General features: G+C 39.7%; 1 protein-coding gene across 17 annotated transcripts in view; it reads left to right on the forward strand.

Annotated features, from left to right (window-relative positions):
* Positions 1-14018, forward strand: part of FAM110B (family with sequence similarity 110 member B) — a 144963-nt gene that overhangs the window by 111021 nt on the left and 19924 nt on the right. For 11 of the 17 annotated variants that reach the window (XM_072151857.1, XM_072151860.1, XM_072151855.1 and 8 more), the window contains one exon: positions 10702-10774. The gene's annotated coding sequence lies outside the window, so the exon portion shown is untranslated. Of the gene's footprint in view, positions 1-10701; positions 10775-10937; positions 11044-14018 lie in introns of all 17 variants that reach the window. The other 6 variants (XM_072151856.1, XM_072151863.1, XM_072151869.1 and 3 more) reach the window with 2 other exon arrangements.

Raw genomic sequence — 14018 nt, forward strand, 5'->3', positions numbered from 1 at the left:
CTTCTATCGGATCCGATCCCTATTGTCCTCTTTTAAATGTAAATGAATACAACATGCACTTTATACATGATAGGTCTGCGCTTTCACGGAAGTCTATGCTCAAGTGATAATAAAAGGATTTTTTCCTCTACAGGCTACACATGGGCTGCATTCACAATGAGGGTTAACTTTTGTAAAGCTGTTGGTGCGATACGTATAGTGGATGAGATTTTTACAAATCGCTGCCCAGTTCATCTCATTTAGTCCTCACTAACCGTGCCCTGCTTTCTCTGTAAAACTAATTATGAGAGGGGGGGCTCAACAAAATGCTTATTGGCAAATTAATAAACAGGCTTTCTAAAAATTTATGATTTCAATGCATAAGATCAGTAGTGGATTATAATATTGGTGGTTTGGGTGGCTTCCTGGGGCCCAAGGATTCTAGGGAGCCCCATGACCACCACCATTCTCTTTATGATCTGTACATGACAGTATCAAAATTGGCGAAGGACCTCCAGCCATGAAATCCTTAAGTTCTTGTATACAGCAGTTTTTCTAGGGCCTATAGCTGTACCTCCTTTATTTTATTTGCCATGGTAAAATCAAACAAAAAGCTCATTGAACTGCTATACAATAGTACAAAATGGTTAATGAATACAAGATAAGGGCTTGGTATGGCTTTTTTGTTGGCAGCTCTCTCCTGAGATTTTTCACTGTTATAGAAGTACAATGTATAGCCAGACAATAGTTGATTTAGATATGTTAAGATCATAAAAGAATCTTACTAAATCTCTTATCTGTTAATGGAATTTGACATGATCCATTCCAGTGTGACATAATGTCGCCTCAGCCTGTCCTGCCCCCCCCCCCCATCATGCATACTTCACATGCCAAGAATATATTAGCAGTCACACACTGGATGAACACACATTACTAGGAGGCTTACCTGCACAGGCACATACTCCTTACGCTACTCCAAAAACTTAAGGATATTTGGCGTTCAGGTAAAACTTATGGAAAATGAAAAGTGTTAACGCTGCAGTGAGATGCTTAAATCCATCACTTTCAGGATATATTCAGTATGCAATAAATGAAACCACATTGGTGGGTATACCCTATAAAAGAGGTCATTGTCTCCATAACTTATCATATGATTAGCATGAGACATCATTGTCCTTGATACTCAAGGTCACAAGTCGACTAATTTGTTTGCTGAAGAGTGGTCCTCAGGTCAATGGGTTCTGGGCTTCAGAGATACAAGCCTCTATGCAGTGATTCATATGATACCATAGGTTTCCATTGGGATTTGGGTCTGGAGAAGGCACGGGCCACTAAATCTGAGGTCCCCCAGTCTCCAGAAATTGGCACATTGGGGCAGATTTACTTACCTGGTCCATTCGCGATCCAGCGGTGCGTTCTCCGAATTCGGGTCTTCCGCCAATTCACTATGGTAGTGCGCCCGATGTCCACCAGGTGTCGGTGCTGCGCTGAAGTCCGCCGAGGTCCACCAGAGTTCACCAAGCTAGGCTGGGTGCAGGTAAGTGCTTGTCAAGCAACACACGGCGTTTTTTCCGAATCCGTCAGGATTTCCGTCGCGTGCGTGCCGGCGCGATGCGCCACAATCCGATCGTGTGAGCCAAAAACGCGGGGCAATTCAGGGAAAAACTGTAATATTCGGGAAACACGTCAGAAAAACGCAATTCGGGCCTTTAGTAAATGACCCCCATTGTCTTCCATGTAGAGCTCTCTTTGATGTCTACAACTTCAACGCCGGCCATTTTAGTTTAGGTTCATCCTGATATTTTACCCAAACACATATCCCAAACCTTTTGTAAGTAGTGTATGTCATTAACCAGGAATTGCTCATACATTAAAATTGATAATTTGGGCCTTCAATCACATTAAGAGATGGTTGAGTTTCCTACGCTGGCAATAGAAGGCACAGTAGAGTTGGTGGACTTGGGCAGATGAAGTTGAAGTTTCTGAATGGATGTTGGAGGCCATTCATTGCTCTTTATCCTGTTCTTCCTGGTTCAATAACGAAGTTTGTAGAATTGCAGTTTAGTTGCAGACATTAGATTAAAAACCGACAATCCTCTATACGGGTTTCTGCGCTATCTAGATTTTGTTGGAAACTCAATGACTATCATTACCATTGGCTATTGCCACTGCCCATCATCGGCCATCATTGGTCGTTGTTGTCACAACCACCCAATATCTGTTGTAGGTTATTAAGATAATGCTTCAAGCCTCAACATAGTGGATCAATATGGATTGCGACTTTTTTCTATTTCGTGCTACGTTTCTTAGAATGTTGACTGAACAGAAAATTCCTATGGCTTGGATTGTAATACTGTGTCAGCTAGTTACTGACACTGAGTCCTGTTGTAGACAGAATACATGGAGATCTGCAAGGATTTCAGGGGGATTTGGTTGAAAAAAAAATTTTCACTGTCCTGTGTGGAGAACATTGGAGGCCTTGATTTATATATGTGAGTGTCACACCAAAGGACACCATTACCACATACAAAATATATCCAAGGTCACTGATAAAAACTCTCCATTGAAAGTTTAATTCAAGGACACCGTAAATGACACCGCGGCTTCCCTGGAGATAACCGTTTAGATTTCACCTTCAGCACAGGAAATTCTTCTTTAATAGTAATAACTACGATATAGGAGGGCAGGGGGCTGCGGAGCTGATAGTAAATAGTGATGTATTATAAACCTGCCTAAGGCTCGGGCCTCATTGCAGTCAATAAAGTTTATAATAGCTTATGTACCTGTTATACCTGATCTCTTCCATGAGCAGTAACACCCAGAATTGCAACAGGAAAGATTGGCGCTGAGTGGCATATTGTATTTGATAGCAGTTCCAATAAACTTCAGTTTTCTCTGGAAGACTCTAGACATTTGCATTGGTTATACTATCCTATTTATTATTTTAGAATGTCTGAAAATTGACAACTTAACCAGTTCAATTGCCATATGATATATTCTAACTTAACATTGTATCCCATCTGTAGCGTTGACAGTGTTTGTATATTTGTGAATACAATACTCTTTAAAAACTTGGGCATCCACTCACACCTATGGAGACTCCATTACAGATTGCAGCACCAAAATATTGAACACCATAATGGTCACGGTGGATTAGATTCATTGTATGCTTCTGTGCCGCTGTGTAATGGCGGCCATGACCCCCTTAGGCTTAGGCCTCTTGACGTATCTGGTGGGAAGATAAATCTTCCCAAATAAATCCTATTCTAACCAGTGGTGTCTTGAGGCTCATTTTTGCAGTAGTGTTCTCTTCTAGGAAAGAGATGGAAGGGTGATCTCCAGCTCAGTATTGTCAATGTTTCTTTTACTAATGCAACGTAATATACTATAAAACCTCTTTGAGCAGACCAACCAATTTTGCACAGAAATTTGTTCTTTAAAGGACACCTGTCATCAGGTCTGTGTCACTAGTCCTGTCACCTCTACCTGTTGGAGCAGCTCACAAGGATCCCATCCCAGCCTTTATCTAGTTATTTCATACATTATTCATTGTAAAATCATGTATTCTTTGAGACTGGTCACAGGGTCAGAGGCAGTGATGTCACCCCTGTTACCCCTCCCCTCTCCTCCCCCTACTCATGTCTGTGTGTAATGTATAGTAAAGCATTGCTGGTGTGTGTGCTACATCTGCTGACATGCTGCATCCTCCTAATATACAGGTGAGAGACACAGACATCAGCTACACATGAATCTGACATGTTCTGCTGTATCTCTCCTAAACACACACACACATGCACACACAGGCTGCAGGGGGCGTGGCCACCAGCACCAGGAAGCACATCATTATACAGCCTCACATCATTATACAGGCTGTCAGTCAAGCACTGGGGGTGTGGCTGTGCCTCCCACTCATGAATAAGGTAGACCGCTTGAATATGCTAATGCTTCATTGGACATTTCACAGGTCATTTGCATACAGCTTTAGGACCTCATTGCTTAGGTTTACAGGCATGTAGAGGGACAATGAAGGGATAGAGGCAATGCTCTCTAATGGCAGTTTATGAAAATATATTTAGATTAGGGGGGTTATTTTGCATGACGGGTTCTCTTTAAATGGATGGGCTGCTTCCATCGACTATAATGGGAAAGAAAATGGTACACTGGGGAAAAAAATAATCTGTTTTTTTTTTTAGGGAGCATTTTTTTTTCTCCTTTCAATGGTTTCACAATAATGTTGGAGTGTGTAACCAAATGGATAAAACAAAAGACTGTTGAAATGTGAATGAAGCCTTAGCAGAATTTAGAAAATTGGGAGACGAGCTGTGAAGTATGCACAATTGTGTACAAGCACAATTGGGTTGGGTACAGGCAGGGTTACGTACAAGATGGGGTCCATTGGTTTGTTCTTAAGTTAAATTTGTATGCAAGTCAAAACTGTATAGTTTATAATTGTAGCTCCAGACAGAAGTTTTTTTTTTTTTTTTTTTGCCCTTGTGACAATAGGATTTTCAACATTTTAGCTGCAATGGGACCAGGGATTATCAATAAAACTTCATTACAGACACCTTACAGCTGATCATTGCGGCTGGGGACAAAAGTAAAGCATCCGGAGAGCTTCACCAGATGTCAGAGGGCAGAGGGGTCCTTCTTTATCTAGGGGTTGTCTGAAAGTCTGGTGTCATTAAGTAGGGGACCCCCTGTATTCTGATCTGGCCTATGTTATAGACTGTAAAAGAGGGGAAAAATGTTTTGTATGTAAACTATACATCATTTTATTTAATCGGGATCCACTTTATTCTAGTATACGTGTATAAAGAAATGATAACTCTCCACCTATAATCTACCGTAGTCCATAGCCGACCACACACTGCCGGGGTCCCACATCTATCTTGTATGGATGTCCGCACATTTGATCATGTATGCTTGTGACATCTCCCGCCTGGTATAGTGATGCATAATTGTCACTGGATACACTGAAGGGACAGATCATTCATGTGGATACTATAATAGTAGTGGCTCTTTCACTGTCAGATCATCCAGGCTGTTGATTTCAAGATCCCCTGGAACATACAAAAGCTGCTGATGGTTTGTGTTTATTCTCCTTTAGACTGGCCGTCATTCAGTACACGGAAGTGACCTCTGCTGCACTTACATGAAGAAAGGAAAGCTCAGACCTCCTATCTAGTTATATTTTCGGGACCGTAGAAGAAGAGTAGGAAGTGACAAGTGCTGCCTTGCCTGTTTCACTTGTCAGTATATGACGGATAGATTCTGAATTCTCTGCAGCCTCTGGAATGTGCGTTTTTTACCTGCAGGAGAACTAAGACATTTTCACAGTAACACTATCCATAGACCTGGGTCCTGCATTGAAATCCTTGTCATCTCTTGGTGTCCTGGGGCAATTTTTTTTTCTTCTGTTTTCTGCGAGATTACAGGAAAAACTGGTTTAGGAGAGAAAATGGAGAAATGGAGAGAAGATTTTTTCAGTAATCATTTTGCAGAATATAGCCTGTCTTCAATGAAACCAATGGTCTGTGGCTGCCATTAAAAATCATTTTTGGGATTGTTATTTGTAACTTTGGGACAGGTGATTTAAAGGGGTTGTCCACTATCCCTAAACTTTAACAGGGTAGGTACAAGACCCTAATTGGGTCACACATATAGGGGCACATTTACTTACCGGCCACTGTACTTAACCGAAAGTGCATTATCCGAAGATAATGCATTGTGCCGCGATTCCCTAAGATCGTGCACCTGATATCCTGCATGTGTTGCTTCCCCGCTAAGGTCCGACAGAGTTCAACATCTTTTTAGTGGTTCATGTAAGTGCTTTGGTTTGTGACACAATTTAAAAGTTAAATCTTGCACTCAGTCCGAATCAGCCGGATCGTCCAACGTGCTATTGGTCGATCCAACTGATTTGGACTGAGTGCAGGATTTAACTTTTAAATTGTGACGCATGGAAGCCAGCGCAGCTTTGCCAAAAAAGGGTCACGTGTGCCAAAATCCCAGCGCAGACCCTTACACAAATTTTGTGCGCCTTTTTCGGGTATTACACAGGTGCACAGGTATTTTACAAGGCTCCCAAAGCCATACTGGGATTGAAGGGGCGTGCATATAGTAATGTCTGCACGGCGCGCTCCATCCATCCAAAAGGCGATGGGCACAGCATATCTATCTAAGTCCCGACTCCCTGCTGTTGGTGAGTCAAGTGAACGGCTGGACCTGGTGGCTTTACACAAATTTTACTATTCGGGTCTTGTACTTAGTGGTCATTTACAACCCCTTTAATGCCTTTAGGACACTACTCTTTGATATATCTCCCATTCCCAATGTATAAATAAGAATTCTATAGAAAGATTTTGAGCTAGTTATTGTTATTTTGTTCATAAATGGTTGTGAATAAATAAGTTGTACTTTATCCTCCCAATTTGTCTTTGTTTAAAGGGTTATTCAGTCAGACTAAAACCAGTGGATTCCAAAATGTAAAAGCCTACAGTTTATTCTCTGATTACCCTACTGTAGATTATTAGACAGTGCCAAGGTCTCTTGTCTCTACTCCCTACTCTCTTGACCCAGAAGGAAATGGCCTGAAACCCACCTAAGAAAATGATGGACTGAGCAGGCATTCCCAGATCTTCCTGGATTTGTTGAGAAAGGAGCAGGAAGTAGGTGTCAAAGATTTGGCAAAAGTGGAGATTGGTGAAGAGGTTCTTGTTTTTTGTTGTTTTTTCTTAACCCATGTGCAGCCTAATGACATCCATTCTTTTTCTGGATAACATGTACAGTGCTGTCAGACACAAAAGGATATTAGAGGTAATAAGGGTCGGACATGATAAAATATGAAAATGACTGCTCCTTCCTTCTCCTTTCTGTCAGGGGAACGTTAGGATCCCACCAGTGTTTTTTTGCAGATTTTCTCCTACTGCATATACGGGCCTGTGGTTAACTTTGGCACCACACACTAACAATTCTTTAAAACAGATACTTCTATGTGTAGGTTATTATTAGTGACTATTGTCAAATATAGATTTTGTGGAAAGACTTGGACGACTTGATTTGCTCTTTACCTATTTTATCCGTATATTATATGTGTTTCTCCAGTAGGAAATGGTGATAATGTGCTGAAATTCCAGGTAAACTCATTGAAACCCTTATACTTTGGCATAGAGCCTGCCTTTAAAACTCGGACAGGTTTTAATCGGATATAATATTCCCTTGATGGTTTTAATCTGTGCTTTAAGATCTGAGTATAGAAAGAAAATCCAGATTTTAAACTGATCTCTAAAGGCTCTTTTGCATCCAAAGATAGCATGTAATAGCGAATAACTTCAGCTAATTACCAACATAATAATTTGCTGGTCAGTCAATTTAACCTTTTTTCTTTTAGCTGCAAATTTTTGTAACATGAAGATTTATAAATGCAGTATATAACTATGTATACCATCAACTAATCCTAACTTTGCAATGTTATAAATCACTTGTGTCTACTGATCCAGTGACCTAGGGAGTGCAATTACCCAATATACAATTACTGATTGACCTGAAAGAAAGATCAGAAACCTAAAAAAGTGCAGTTTCTCCGCTTGTGCTACATGCATGATGGGTCACTGGGGCCTAGTTACAGATAACCTGATAGTAAAGAGCATGGATTGAAAATTTTGGTAGGCGATCGGCAACCTTTACTGCCTATATGCTGTACCGTTATTGTTGCCATGTTATAAGTATTAGAACATTCCTTTGTTCATTTACACACAATTTGTATTATTGTGTTCAACACCTCCGCAATCTACCCAAGGAGATGCGTTTCCAACAAAAATGAATTGAAGGTCCGTTGAATAGTTGCAGTCTATAGCAACAGAGAATTTACTTATTTGGCATTTCATCCATGGATATTCTTACAATAGACACTGGAAAGGAAAAAGTCTTGAGTTATAAGCACCTCCTGGGAAGGGTCTAAATGGTGCACCTGACAGTTTAAAGGGGTACTTTTTAGGCTGTGCTGTAGCAACACTGTAAAATTTTTTATTTTTTTTATTTTTTATATTATAGAGGCTTTCCCTGGGTTAAGTAGAATATAAGTTCAGTAGGTTTGTTCTTAAAGGGGTTTTTCCTCTAAACAAGTTGAGCCCTGTACTAACTTGTTGACTGGTGGGGGTCTCAGGAATGAGACCCCCAAAGATCACGAGAATGGGGTGTCTGATGTACCACTGTCAGACCCCTCGTCGCTCCCTGAGGTAAGCGGAGCAGCTGGTTGCGCATGGCTGGTCAATCAGGACAGCCATGCGCAAAATATTTTTTTCATCTTTGTGGCTATTGTTGTTTTTTTCCCATTTCTGGTTTGTCATAGTAACAATGGTTAACAACTTCATTGCAGACACCTTTGAAAACTCTTATGTTGACCCTGGTGCAAAAGTTCAGAGGGGTCCAATTTTAACTAGGGGTTGTCTGTAAGTTGGGTGTTCTTGACTTTGGGACTGTCTGCATTGCAGGCAACATGGCTGCCTCTTTCATAAAAGAACTGTGGTACCTAAAAACCTAGCAATACATACACACCACAAAACCTATTTATTTCCTTCTCTTTATTTCTGTAGGTTACAACTGGGAAACCAGATCAGTGCTGCTTTAACATTTTTTTTATGTTTTGATTTGTTTTTTGGTCTAATTTTTGTTGCATTACATAATGGAACTCCTGCTACATTGCATTTTATTGTAAAAATGAACAAAAACATCATATTAAGCCATAACCTTTTATGGTGAATCCATTGATGTATTGGGAGACTATTCTGAGTATTATTATTATTATTATTATTATATTTTTTTTTTTGTTGCGGGGGAGCAAAGGTAGTTGTCTCCTGGCCAGACAGTATTTGACTAGTTTTCACTATAAACATAAATCATCATGTGCTCCATGTCCAAGTTCAATGTTTTGTTTGGTACACCTTTAAAAAAAAAACTTGAAAAACCTAGAAAATAAAACACAAATACTCAGAAATATCCTCTGTTAGGTGAAAGAACAACTTCTTCTAACACATTGCATCTACAGTAAGTTTGGAGTGGGAGAAGCTGGCCTGAGGGACAAGACATTCTACTCTTTTTAGAAAAATATGAGAAGGAAGAAGAAAACTCGAGCTCTCCAGGAAATTAGAGTATAAGGAAAGGTGTTTGGGGGATGGCCATAGAATTAGGGTGTGATCTCGAAGTATATTTTGTTATTATAGGGGTCCAAAGCGTGAGATATCTCATTCAGCAGGTATCTCACAAGAGGGTTTTTGGAGTGTCTTTGGTGCTCTTGTTGTTTTTATAAACTTGGTAAGTGTGACATTAGTTTCACATGTTGGGATACTTATTTTAGAGTTCTTTCATGTGTAACTGTGTATTGCACCACTATAAGACTATTTATGTATCTGACTTGTGACTTTTTAAAAACTTGCACTTCATAAAAATGTCCTCAACCACTGGCTTCACTCAAAGGGGCGCTGTCATTAATGGAGTCAGATTTTGGCTGCTAGACCCCTGAAAATCAGCAGAAATGAGTAGTGCAAGTTCCCTATTTCTACTCCATCGCACGGGGACTCCCTGACGTGACTGCACTGTATACTGATCAGAAAGTCCCTTAGAGGTCAAAGCAGCACAGGATGGAGGACAAAACCCAAAAGTGTATATCGGGACTTGCTGTCCCCCATTCTGCCAATTGCAGGGGTCCAACAGCTGAAACTCCCTGTAATCATATGTTTATCCCCTATTCTGTGTCACATGGAGAGGGGTTGTATCATGAAGCAAGTAAGGTTTTACCTATATAGATTGAAGTGGTAAGGCTGAAGTATATCTTGTAAAGTTACCAAGTGGGTTATTACATGTTAGCTTTGATGTTGCTATAAAAAGAACAAAGTTTTATTTTCTAGGATTTGATTGAGTCATGACTATTAGAGGTAGAGTGTTTAACACCTTACAACGTATTACTAGTCATTTTGACACAAATAGCCAGTTTCTTAGAACTATGGAATAAAAGCCTAGAAAGTCCCACATGAGAGGATCTGAGTGACAGCACTTTTACAGGCACTGGAAGATCCTATATACAGAACAACTGCCTAGTTAGAGTCAAGTTTGCCCGCAATTCCTTTTAGTGTCTTTTGTAGGAAATGTGAAGCCTGAAGATAAATTCTTATGCCGTCTTCTAATAGAATAAAGGTTTTATCAATCTCAAAACTCAACAGGACCATCTGAGTTGCTCTAATTCTGTCTTTGACTGAAGGTAGATGGTTAAAACACAGCATTGGTTCTTTCAATTTTGGTCTTCAAAATGCACAAGTACAGTATATTTGAGCTGTAACACCTATTTTATGTGGTTTTAGAATTACACATATTATGTGCTGCCTTTGGCTTTTAAGAGAAGGCTGTTCAGCTTCTGATGACCTCAAATGTACAGTATGGAAGAGTGTGCGATTCTCCCACTCTTGCTGAAACCTGGAATTTGCAGATGTAAAAAAAAATGGATGAAATTGGAGCAAAAGCTTCATATTCTGTTTTTACTTGCAGAATTTTCTGAAAACACACGGAACTGTTGGTGTTAATACAGTAAAACATTTCTAAGGATCTCTTTTAACTCTGTAGGAGGCAAGCAAGTGCTGAGATTATGATAAACTTGCTTACTCTCTTCTTTGACTTTTTGCAGATATGAAAACCTTTTACTTATTATGATTTTTTTTTCTTTTTTTCCAGATCTGTAATGCCTTGAACATCAGGCAAAAGTGAGGGAACGTAGCGTGGACCTACCTCTACATAACTTTATGCGGTAAGTAGTAACTCGTGTCAACCTGGGGTGCTGTAGCAGAACTGAAATATTACCCAGCCTATCATTACTGATTGCTGTTGGTCTTAACCCCTAACTTAATCTACCACTAACTTGTAAAATGATACTGAACATACTTTCTAATTACTTATATACTTGACATCAGACAGGAGGCGTGAATAATTGGCAGCCCCAAGCCTTTTTTTTTCCAGGCGATCTTGGTGTGTCAAGCTTGAAGGCCACTGCCAGGATCAAGATGAAGAGGACAATAAGTGAGTATGTTTAGTGTAATTTTACTTGGTGGTAAATTTCCTTTAATGACAATCAATTGGCATCATGAGATGTAGTTTAATTTCATCTGTAGTCATTTTGGGCAAGTAAAATTTTCCATATCTGTTATAATTTGGAAAGAAAAATCTCTAACCATGGTATAGGTAATTCACATCACTGGTTTATTCAGAATTGGTCCCTTCGTCGGAAGTACATTACGTAAACTGCAGAAATTCTTCATCATATAGACTCTTATGACATTTTTTCCCCTCACAGCTTAACATTTCATCTGTTCAGTCTAAATTGTGACAGACTGTGAAATGTGGTAAACAGGATAATCCCAAAATATAGTTCCTGTGACTCAGAGAACATCATGGCCATAATTGTATGTTACTGGTTGCAAGGCTTTGGTTATGTAAACTGAATAGACTATCTGATACAAATAAAGGGAAGTGTAAAAAGCAAAGTGGGTTAATGGCAAGGGAAACTTTTGCTACATGAGTTTGTTCAGATGTTATTGGTAGTGCAAAGAAGTAGTTTGGTAAAGGTGCCTCATTGTCACTCTTGAGTCCCTCAAATTAGTGGCTATTTAAGGAATTGTGCATTTAGAAGTATAGGACTTGGCTGGATGTGACGGCTGAAGAAATGAGTTCTATGTTAGAATTGGTGGGATGCTATAGTCCCATTTCTGCTTTAAAGGACGTCTACCACCTGGGTGAAAGATTGTATGCAAATGAGCCTGAGGGGCTCCAGGCTCCATTAAAAGACCTCACCAGATGAAGGATTGCAAACCAAACATACAGACATACTGGTATGTGCCCCCTCTGGCAGGATCTGCTCTTCTTTTAACTTCTTATTCTCTTGTTTTTAAGAAAAAGGGCATATGCCCCTTATGCTTATTTGCATAATTTTAAAAGCCTTTAAAAAAAAAAAAAAAAACAGTGTTTTAACACATAAGGAAATAATTTTTTACTTTTTTATTGTAATAATAAAAAACCTTTTCTCAAAACAGCAGTGAAAAAATATTAGTATGATTGGTATTGCTGTTTTTATTATGTTTATGTTTACCTTCCATTCTTGACGTGACTGTCTGGTCCCTCCCATCATTATTCTGTTATCATGGAAAAATTAATTTTTTTTTCTTCTTCTTGGAAATGACCAAGAACACAACTGAAGGGACCTTCTGTACAAGTCTATGGGCACGGATGGTAAATGGCGTTCAATCATCATTAGTATAGTTTCCTGTCATTCTCATGCACTAACCGTTGTGTGAACTTAGTTGATGGAGTTTCTCCAAAGACTAAATGTCTTATTATTAATTTAGGAATTCAATGACTTTTGACTATTGGGACTATCGTGTGTACACTGTCTGAATATACCAGATGTGTGTGTGTGTGTGTGTGTGTGTGTGTGTGTTTCTACTTCTACTAAAAAAAAGGATAAAAAAACCAACAAAGTCACTTGTCTGGATGCCAAGTATGTGAAATGAGTACACTTTGTTAATGCAGCCGGTTTCCATAGAAACATGTGAGTTGGATATCCCTCCAGGCTTGTTTCAAAGAAATTAACTCTATGCTCGTGTAGGAAGCAACTTTAGAGTCCCATTGCACATGTGCTGCCTTTTTCCCTTTAACATCCAGATAGAAACGGCAGTCTATTTTAATTGCATTTTTATTGCCATCTAGTAGTAAATGTGCAAAGTCTTCAACAACCTAGGTCATTTCCGCTAGCTTGGCACAGACTGGCACCATCAAGCGTAATGAAAGAAATAAAATTTCTCTTTTAATGGTACCTCTACATGGGTACGCGGGGCCTTGGAACCGCATCTATATGGAATTACTAATCGGTTAAAGGGATCCTGTCAGCGGCTAAACGCCTTCCTTTGTTTCTTTTCGGGACCTGCATTGGAGTTAATGGAGCCTGGAGCCCCTCAGGCTCATTTGCATAATTTTTTAAAACAAGAGTATAAGAAGTTAGAAGAAAACTGTCATATCCTGCCAGAGGGGGCAGGAAGTGAGATAAAATTTGACTGTAAAGTTGACAAGTTGACGAGAATTAAGCACTTCAGAATTTACAGTAAATGATGTCCCGGTATTCATGAACATCAGTGAGCGGCTCTCCATAAGTCTGGTTTGTGATGTTAACCACAATAGAGGTGAGGAGAGCTTGACTTCATTGCTGAACTCTCCGCCTCCTTGACTTTATACAACCAGTTTACATCTCAATTAGGGGATAATCTGCTTTACAAGATGCTGGTAGTGGTGAGTAGGTCAATTTCTTCTAACAGAGATTCCCTTTAAAGAGTGCACAGGTTTTGCCTGAAGACTCGCTCTATTTTGGGTGTAGATTTGTACACCAAAACACCACCGAGTGGACACTGAACCCCCTTTACATATGCAGAGAGGAAATAATCCATCAATACATATTAGGTCAACAGGCCAGAAGTTTAAAAGCAGTAAAAGACCTCAAGATATGGACACTAATAGATGGTCCCATGACAATAAAAATGGCAAACAGTTAGTTTCCCCTCTCTTCCTCTTACCGCCCTACAGCAAATGTCAAAATATCTAATTATATGCAAGCAAATATACCATGTGTGTATGTATATGTGTCGGCTTCATGTATGTGTATGTCTTGTTGTCAGCTCCATGTGCCACTCTACTCCTGTATTGTGGGGTTCCAGTTTTAAGGAGATTCTCTATTTTGCATTGCATTTGCTAGGAATGGTCACCCATACAATGCATAGATAGGATTAATGGTTGAAAGTGCTTCTTCGATGACTCAGCCTAAGGCCAGCTGCAGACAAACATGTTCAGCCTATGGAAATGAACCAGTATATTGGTCTGATCGCACAGACTGAACACCTCTTGCAGAATAGGAGTCCTGGCATCATACAAAAATATGATGTCAGGACTCCCTGTATGCCGGCCAGGCAGTCTTGTTGTAACTTGTTGTGCCTTGGATGTGTTATTGTTAT

The sequence above is a fragment of the Engystomops pustulosus genome, chromosome 5, assembly GCF_040894005.1.
Source record: "Engystomops pustulosus chromosome 5, aEngPut4.maternal, whole genome shotgun sequence".
NCBI lineage: Eukaryota > Metazoa > Chordata > Amphibia > Anura > Leptodactylidae > Engystomops > Engystomops pustulosus.